Source organism: Chinchilla lanigera, unplaced genomic scaffold (assembly GCF_000276665.1).
Source record: "Chinchilla lanigera isolate Chin_1 unplaced genomic scaffold, ChiLan1.0 scaffold00067, whole genome shotgun sequence".
NCBI classification, from domain to species: Eukaryota; Metazoa; Chordata; class Mammalia; order Rodentia; family Chinchillidae; genus Chinchilla; species Chinchilla lanigera.
The window spans coordinates 2,925,952-2,935,178 of NW_004955468.1; the positions used below are offsets into that span (position 1 = coordinate 2,925,952).

The 9,227-nt window shown below is 43.7% G+C and overlaps 1 long non-coding RNA gene across 1 annotated transcript in view; it reads right to left on the reverse strand.

Annotated features, from left to right (window-relative positions):
* Window positions 1-682: 682 nt before the first annotated feature.
* Window positions 683-9,227, reverse strand: part of LOC106150230 — a 10,235-nt gene continuing 1,690 nt past the window's right edge. Inside the window, exon 2 of the long non-coding RNA XR_001236923.1 lies at window positions 683-962. This is a non-coding gene — a long non-coding RNA (uncharacterized LOC106150230). The remainder of the gene's footprint in view (window positions 963-9,227) is intronic.

Genomic DNA, 9,227 nt, shown 5'->3' on the forward strand with positions numbered 1-9,227 from the left:
TGACAGTAGGGGACAGCAAAATGCTGCCTCTCCTGTGATAACAGGCCCGTGGCTAGGACATAAAAGACTGGAGGCAACTACTCCAAAATACCGAGCGTTGTCATCTCTGGGTGGTAAAACTAGAACTGATTTTTGTTTTTCTCTTCCACTCTCAAATTATTTTGATCTGTGAGGTTTCTTTCATAATTTAAAAAACCTCTGCACTTGGCTAGGGGTGGACGCCAGGGCCCTACTCATGCTGGGTAAGTGCTCTCCCTCTGAGCTGCACCTCAGCTCTGCACTTTGTTCTTTGAAAAGGTTTCTCCTCCGTGCACAGGAGGTGGCCTCATAGCAGGGACCCATTGTCTACAGAGCAAGGATCCTCACTCTGGGGCACATTCTCTCCTTAGGTCTCACTGGCTGTCTCAGACACCTGAGTGACATCTCTGAGAGGATGTGGCCTCCAGCCTGGACCCTGCTCTGTACTGCCCACCCTGCTTTGGCCACCACCAGCAACCTGAGTGTGGGGTGCTTCCCTCCCAAGGCACAGCGGGTGGAAAGCAGCTACTTCCCTCTCCAAGCACATCCTTCAGTGAGTCCAAACTGTCCTTACTAAACTCAGCTGTGTTCATAACAAAACCAGAGGACAGTCTTTACTTTTAATTTCTTGTAAAACTTGCCGGAAATTAAAAGAGTCAAGAAGGAAATAGAAAAATGCCACTTTAATTAAACTATTCAGTCTGAATTTTTCCCTCTGACACTAACTGAAATTAAAAATAGAAATCAATTTCTGCAACCTTTCAAGGCAGCCTTTGAAATGTCAGGGTTTTAAAAATTATTTTTCAGCAGGGATTTACATATAAATACAATCTGTACCATGTACTAACTGAACAGTCAATGAGCTTCCATCACAGAGGATATCTGATACTGAGACAGGCCAGGCAGGATTCAATCACTGACTCTTTAGCGGGAGACATTTCAGCCTGAAAAAGAAAACAGAAAAGAGAGAGAAGGTAAGTTAGATGCAAACTCAAAGCCAGACAGGACTGGGGCTCTTGCTCAGTGGTAGAGCCCTTGTAGGTTGGATTCCAAGCAATGAAGAGGAAAAAGAAAAAAATCCGAACAGCTCCCTAAAGGCTGAGAACGCCACATCTTGCCCTGGCTCACAGTGGAAAGTCTGTACCTAGAAAATACAAGGGATGACTACACACAAGGAAGTCTGGCTTAATCTGTATCATCAACTGCTCCTTCTCATACCCCCAAATACGCATAGAGACATAACCCTCTCCCTCTTATATTAGAACCCATTTATTAAGCACAACTTCTAATCCCAGTTTCACTTCCTCACCTCACCCATTTATGACCTATGCTTACTCCAGGGCCAAAAGCTCCAGGATTGTTGGGTTTACATCTCAATTTCAGACATATAAGAGTTCACCGCAGCTTTCCTCAGAGTAGAGCCGGTTCATATTGGTCCTATGTCTTTGCTCTGCATAGAAATCCAAACATCCATGATGACAGAATAGCTGGATACACTGTGCTGTGTATCCATTTGAAGAAGAAGATGCCCCCCTACCAGTATAGTTAGTCAGTTTCTGTTAGTTGCCCAGGTAACACCTCCTGTTACAATTCTTGTTACTTCTGTTTCTTAGAAAGGCTGGTCACTGTGATGCATATTATGAGAACCAACTATTGGTTTATTGAAAGGAACAGTTAATGGTAAACTGTTTGATCAATTTTGCATGCCTATATCTGGTAATCTGAACAACTACCTTTAAGATAACAATATGCATTATAACAACTATTGTTAATTTCCTATCATCTTGTTTTGAAATTCTGTATCATTTTTATTATTTTCTCTCTTTTTAAAAATTTTCTTTAAAATTAAAAAAGACCACCAAATATTCTGCTTCTGTACTTCCTGTTTGCTTGTCCCATATAAGTCCCAAACTACCAAGGATCAGGGCCTGACATTTTTTTCTAGAAGTCAGTGCCTGTTGACATAAATGAATCTGTCTCCAAAATGTGGGTGACAGTTTGGTGTTTCTGTTTGTTGGTGCATTGACCAGGAAGACCAACCAAGCTGACCTCTTTGATCACTGGTCATGACCCTCACAGATGGAGCAAGGACCTCTCCAGATCCTAATGGGAAGGTAAGCCCTTGAGATTCCCCAAGTCCCCTTGGAGGTCTGGAGGAAATTCCCAGCTCCCCATTTGAACAGCTCACATGAGACCCAGAAGGGAGGAGGACACAATCTGCCTGCCTGCCAGATTCTGGTAAGATGCCCAGAGGTACCTCAGGGCATCAGTTAGTCTGTCTGTCAGTCCTGCTCAGCTTGAGCAGAAGAAGAGCATGATCAACTCTTGTTAGCCAGGACCACCCTCAAGAGAAGGGGGTTGGAATGTTTAATCTCTGGTCTGCTGAATGATTATGTGTTTGTAATGGACAGCAAAAACAATAGGCCATTGCATTGGTGTTCCAAGGTGAGGAGTTGGACTTCCCTCTCCAAACTATGTAGCTTGACTGGGCCCCAACCTGCAGTTCCATGGATGCATCTAATAAGCACAAAACAGAGAACCTACTGATGCTTCTCCTTAAACTGGACAGTTCTAACATTCCCAAGAGGCAAGCGACCAGGTGGGCACTTGAATGGTCTCTCTCTCTGAGGGGCATCCACCCTTTGTCTGTTGCACCATCATTCAAGGGTACATAGCACATATGTAGGGAGTCAGAAATGGGAACTAATTAGTCAAAACCCACTCCCTGACTGCAGGCCTAAGAATTTTAAAAAGGGTTTTTTTCTGGTGATTACATAGTTAAAATGAAATCAAACTGCTGCTCTATGAGCCTGAACAAGACCTGAGAATTTTACCTTGGAAGATGCCACTATAGCTCTCACCAGGCCAGCTTTCAATCCAGACAGAAGAAACAAAGCAACCCAGTCAAATACTTCTCAAAGGCATCAAAGGAGGGCGGGGGAGCAAAAAGCCCATCCCCCTCCCCCCAAAAAGCCCATCAACATGTTAAAGTTATTACTGTTAACCAGAAGCTTGATAAAGCCTTTCAGATTTTTATGAGAGACTCCATAGGGTCTATGAGAAGCCTACAGGGTCTATATCCCTTTGACTCTAAGGCCCCTGAAAATCCACAGATGATAAGCACAGCCTTCATTGCACAAAAAGCACCTGATATTTGCAAGAAAATCCAGTCTGATAGACAACCATGTCCTCTGGCCAAAGATCAGTATGTGAGTTATAAGGGCCATGGACACCAAAAAAATAAATGCCTATTCAGACTCAAAGATAAGAACTCTCAAAAGCTTCTACCTGGATGAGAAGATAGCTCAGCAGCACAGCACCTACCTGACAAGTGCAAGGTCCTGAGTTCAATTTGACCAAAAAAAAAAAAAAAAAAAAAAGCTTCAACCTGGATCAGATGACAACCTTTTCATTGGTCTGAAAGGCTCAGACTAGGCTAGGTTGGGTTTCTTTCTTCAGCTGGGCCACTGGGAACCCAAAGTCCACATCCATATTGGGGACTAACCTATGACTTGTTGACAATGGTAGACAATGGTAGACAATGAAAAAGAGCTACTTAAAAGTCCCCTCTGTCAGAAAAAGGTTATCATCACGTGGGGCAACTGGGACTCTTGCCTCTCACCCCTTCTGCTAGGCACAAATTTGCAACCTGGGAGGACATCTCACCAAACATGAGTTTATGTATATGCCGGAATGCCTAATACTGCTTCTGGGAAGAGAGTTCTCTTCAAGTTAAAGGCACTGAGCCAGTCAGCCTCCCTCTTGTTTAACTCCACATCAGCCTGAGATAGATAACCACAATCTTGAAACTCTGAAAACTCTCCTCCCAGAGGTATGGGTCAAAGACTTGCCTCTGGGCCTGGCCATTAACTCTCTCCCATATCCTATGTCATGGGAAGCACAAACAGGCATCCAGCCACACATCAGCCACCTAAGGCAGTTTAGGATCCTGATAGACTGTTAATCACCTTGAATTACTCCTCTTCTCTTGGTAAAAATGCCCAGTAGGTATTACTGATCAATGCAAGAACTCTGTGCCATCAACAACACAGCCATTGCCTTATATTCCTTGGTTCCCAACCCATTCGCAAGGGTTTGGGAACTCTCCCACTATTTTCAGAGAAGTTCTGACAACAGATTTGGCCACTCTGAGGCAACCTGTTTCTCTGTTCCTCCTGCTTGCCATTAGAGTTCCCCAAGAAAAGAATGCAACCATACATCCAGAGGTTTCAAAATTGCAAAATGTTTATAGACTGTCAGACTGCTAAAATACAGCTCTGCTGCCTATAAAACCAGTTCAGGATCTCCAAGCTGTCAATGCTACTTCCTTTGCCCTCCATCCTACAGTCACCCACAATCTGCTGGTACACCTGCTGGACCTAAAGAATGCCTTCTGCCTTTGATTGTCTCCTGTTATCCAGCCCCTCTTCACCTTTAAATGGAAAGACCCCAGTTCTGACTCAAAAATCAACTCACCTGGATTCAACCTCTCAGAGGTTCAGAAATTTGCTTACCCTCTTTGGAGAAACCCTCACAACTCTCTCACTTGTTTCCCAGCCCAAAATATCACTACACTTCTGATTAATGACACCCAAGTTGCCTACTAGAAAGACGAAAGTTCTGGTGCAATATCTGGCAGAAACTGGCTACAAGGTATCTCGGGAAAAGCACAAATCTGCAGATAAAAACTAAAAGGCCCTCTCTACAGCCCCAACCTTGGGAATTCCAGATGTAGCTGAAGTTCAACTTGTTTGTTGATAAATGATAACATGTGGCTTCAAAGATGATTACTCAGACTGTCAACCCCTGGGAGTGCTCAGTGGCCTACTTGTGCAAATACTTGGATCAAATCACCAAGGGCTGCCTCCCCCTTTGCCTTTGTGCTCTAATAGCCACTGTCCTTCTGATCAAGAAAACTTACAAGCTCACCTTAAGCCAAGACTTAACTGTACAGGTGCCACATACACACACTCTTGTGCACTCAATCCTGCTGTGTACCTGCCTACCGAGAGGGGCTCACCAGACCATGACTGCCTGGCACTGACTGACCAACTGTTCTCGGGCTGACCGGACTTAAAAACGAATCCCCTGACAGATGCTGAGTTCACCTTGTTTATGGCTGGAAGTAGCTCTGTCAGGAATAGAGTCCAACAGGCTAGATATGCTGTGGTCACCTTGGACAAAGTTATTTTGGCAGAGACTCTCCCACAGGGATGGTCTGCACACCAAACTGAGCTATGGGCCCTCATACAGGCCCTCAGTTGGTCTGAAAATGAAAAAGTCTACTGCTTCCTGCTACTGTTTGGAAACCCACCAAAACAATAAAATATCTTGAACCACAAAGGAAAAAGCCATAACATCGCATTCCTAGCCATCATCTACTCCACTGTCTGTCAATGATGTCAAACCTGTGCTCAAAACAACTGGTCTAGAGGCCTAAGTCCTCTCTGGGAGTCCCACTGACTGAAATATCACCCTTTAAAAACACTGAAATAAAGCCTTATAAGAGCTACAGATACCTATTGGTGCTTTTATGCACCTACTCAGGCTGGCCCAAGACATTCCCTACCCACATTGAGAAGACAACAGATGTTTATAGGGTTCTGCTGTAAAAAAAAATCATCCCTGGATATGGTCTACTCTTGATTATTGATAACAGTAACAGGCCTGCATTTATAGCAGAGATAATGCAAAACTGGCAAAACTATTAAAGATTAAATAAAAACTACACACAGCATATAGGCCACAAAGCTCTAAAATAGTTAAAGAAATAAAAATATAACTCTGCAGAAACAGCTTGTAACCAGCTCCATAAAAGCTTAGCTGAAAGATCAGCTATACTATAGACAATCCTTCACATACATATAACCTAGGTGCATATTAACTACCTCTAGAGCTCTTAAAGTTTCAGAAATCCAGCCTTAGATTTCTTAGATTCTTAAATCCACTATTCCAGAGTTAAAAGGCCCCATCCAGATGATTGCTGGAGAATTTACCTGGACCAGACAGCCCCTCTGAAGCTCACTCTGAAGAGATGACACACTCAAAGCCCTGCTCTGGTCACTCCAGATGCTGACCAGTCCATGCACAGCTGAAGCTTAAGAACACCATTCACAAGATTGCTCTATACTCAATGTATTACTCCCCTTGATTTTTGTGCCTTTTCAGGATTTGATATTGTATTGTTTGATCTGAAGTTTTTTACTTAGCTCTATGGACAATTGCTCCTAGAGACTAGAAAACCAGTAAGGCCTTTCCCCTTAGTCTACAATTGACCAAGATTTGATGTGTGTCCAAAGTGCATTGGACATGCTCCAGGGTCAAACTGACTCCCTTGTCACAGTAGTGTTAAGTCATGTCTCTTTCTAAAAGCAACTTAGGGAGAGACCCTATAAATAAGGGAAACAAACCACAAACCTCTGGTGGGAAAACATTCCAATCTTGGGGATGTTGGCTAGGGACCATCCTAGGACCACTGATACCCCTAATGTTACTTCTTCTAGTTGGGTCTTGTATAATTAATCGGCTTACCTGGTTTATCTCAAATGATCACATACAGGGCCCCGCCCCCTGCCACCACCTTCTGGAAGGGCTTTGGATGTGGGAACCCTCCGTGAGCTGCCTGGGGTTCCAGATCTTCCAGTCCTGCCACCCTTCCCTCCACCTTCTGGAGGGGCCTTGGACGCAGGAAGCCTCAGTGAGCTGCCTGGGGTCCTGGATACTGCCCTCCACTGCCATCTCAGGAATGAACCTGAATCCCTAGAAACCTAGGGTGATTTGAAAATGACAAAAAGAAGAAACAAAATGCAATCTCAGCCAAACACCCCACCCAGAACAAGTCCAGGAAACATCAACATGGAAGAACACAAAAGTCACACACCTGAAATCTCTGAAATGATAGCAACTGAAGTAAAGAACCAACTATATTAGGCTATAGAGGAAATCAGATCAGAAGCAATTGCCCAGGTAAAAAAAGAAATGACAACCATAGTGAAAGAATTGCTGGGCATCAAAAGAAGACATAGATAAAAAATAGAGGAGCACAGAAAAATGATGGAAACCCTGAATGAACAGTATAGGAAAGAATTAGAATGCATCAAATAATCACATATAACATACCTAGCAAAGATTTGCCAAGAAACTAACAGAGGGGAGAAATGTAGAAGAAAATGCAGCCCCCCAGCCAATATCCTTCAATTTGTTAGTTGCCTAGGTAACAGTTCCTGTTATAGTTCCTGTTACTTCTGTTTATTAGAAATGGAGGGCCACTATGATGCATAGCTGGTCACTATGATGCATACTGTAAGAACCAATCAAAGATCACCAAATACCCTGCTTCTGTATTTCCTGCTTTCTTATCCCATATATGTCCCAAATTACCAAGGATCAGGGCCTGACATTTTTTTTTCTAGAGGTCAGTGCCTGTTGACATAAATAAATCTGCCTCTAAATCCTGGGTGATGTTTTGGAGTTTCTGTTTGCCATTGCATATTCACATAAAGGAATACTCTAAAGCTCTGAGAATGACCCAGCTATGGGAATCTCCTAAACTGTGTGTGAAAGAGACCATATAATAAAATTCCTTTAAATCAAGTTTAAAACTGCCAAGAGTAATTAGTGGTGATAGAAGCCAGAGGAATGCTAACTTTGGGGAGGAGGGAAAGGATGGTAAGTAGGAGGAGAGAGGAGGGGCTTCCTCCTTGATCTGTGTGCCTTCCCCTTAAGTGTACTCAGGTAGCAGAAATGTATGGAGCCCTGAACTTTTGCTATTTGCACATTCACATATATGTGTGCAATAAAAAGTTGACTTAACCATGTGATTCCATTTCTATGGCATCCCAGAACATGTAAAACTAGCTTATAGTAAGTGACAGGAAACAGATCAGAGTCTCCTGGGGGGAGTGGGGGCAGATTGTAACTGCAACCAGAACCAGGCTACACTGCCACTGAAGAAAAGTATCAGGGGCCCTTGCCAAGAGCAAGACCTCATGCCAGTGTTGGAGATGCAGGCACTCATAGATGTAACCCCCAAAAGTGTCGCATGCAGGAGACACATGCAGATAGTCAAGGCACAGAGAGTAGAGGGGGTGCTCTTTCCCATACCCTGGGTTCCTGAGAGGCTTGAGGGTAAGAGGCCATGAGAATTGTACCTCTAGCAACCAAAGAGTGATATTTCTTTTCACCTCTGACCCTCTCTTCCACCTCTCCCAACCTTTCCTCAGAGATAAGTGCTGTTGAATGTATGGTGAGAATCCCCCCAGGTTTCTTCCTGTGCAAAAAGGTGCATGCTATGTATGGCCTGAATAAGCTTTCCCAAAGGCTCACGTGTTAAAGGCTTGGTCTCCCAGCATGTGGTATTGGAGGCAATAGAACTATTAAGAGGTGGGACCTAGTGGTAGGTCTTTAAGTCACAGAGGATATGCCCTTGAAGGGGATAAAAGGACCCAGCCTCTTCCTCTTGCCCCTATTTGCTGGCCATGAGGTAAATAATTTTGTTCTAGCTTATGCTCCTGCCATAATGTGCTGCCTCACCATAGGCCTAAGAGAACACAGCCAGCTGACCATGGACTGGCTGCTCTAAAACTGTAAGCCAAAATAAGCTTTCTCTCTTTATAAATTGATTATCTCAGATATTTGTTATAATAATAGAAAGCTGACTAATACAACACATATATGTGCATTTAGAGAAATCCATGCTTGTATCCTTTGTATTTTTGGACCAAAAGAATGCATTGTCTGTTCTAAAGAAATGAATGAAAAAGAACAAAAAGTTGGCACTTATCTTTCTAGAAAGCAATACCATAAGGACATAATAATTAAAACAGGGACAGAGAAATACAGAATGGCTAAGAAATAAGAAGGGAGACTCCATATGGGGACAGGGATTTAGAAGGTAATCAAGTTACACTGCCCCTAATAAAACACAGCACTGGTGGGCTGAGGCAGCCAGGGATCACCCCAGTTGTTTCCCTTTTCATCTTGGGACCACAGCTAGGCTGTCCTTCCCAGTCCTGGGGTGGCAGGTGGGTCAAACAGCTGCTGTGGCCCATGAGCTGTGGCTGGAAGTGCCACCTCCAACCTTTAGGGCCACCTACAACCCATCTACTTCCTGTGAAGACCATGTGCTGAAGTAGGAGAATACTGTGGTCCTTGATTATAGCCATGCTTCCTTGTGCTAGGCCACTGCCAGTAGGGACCTCTTTTCTTTT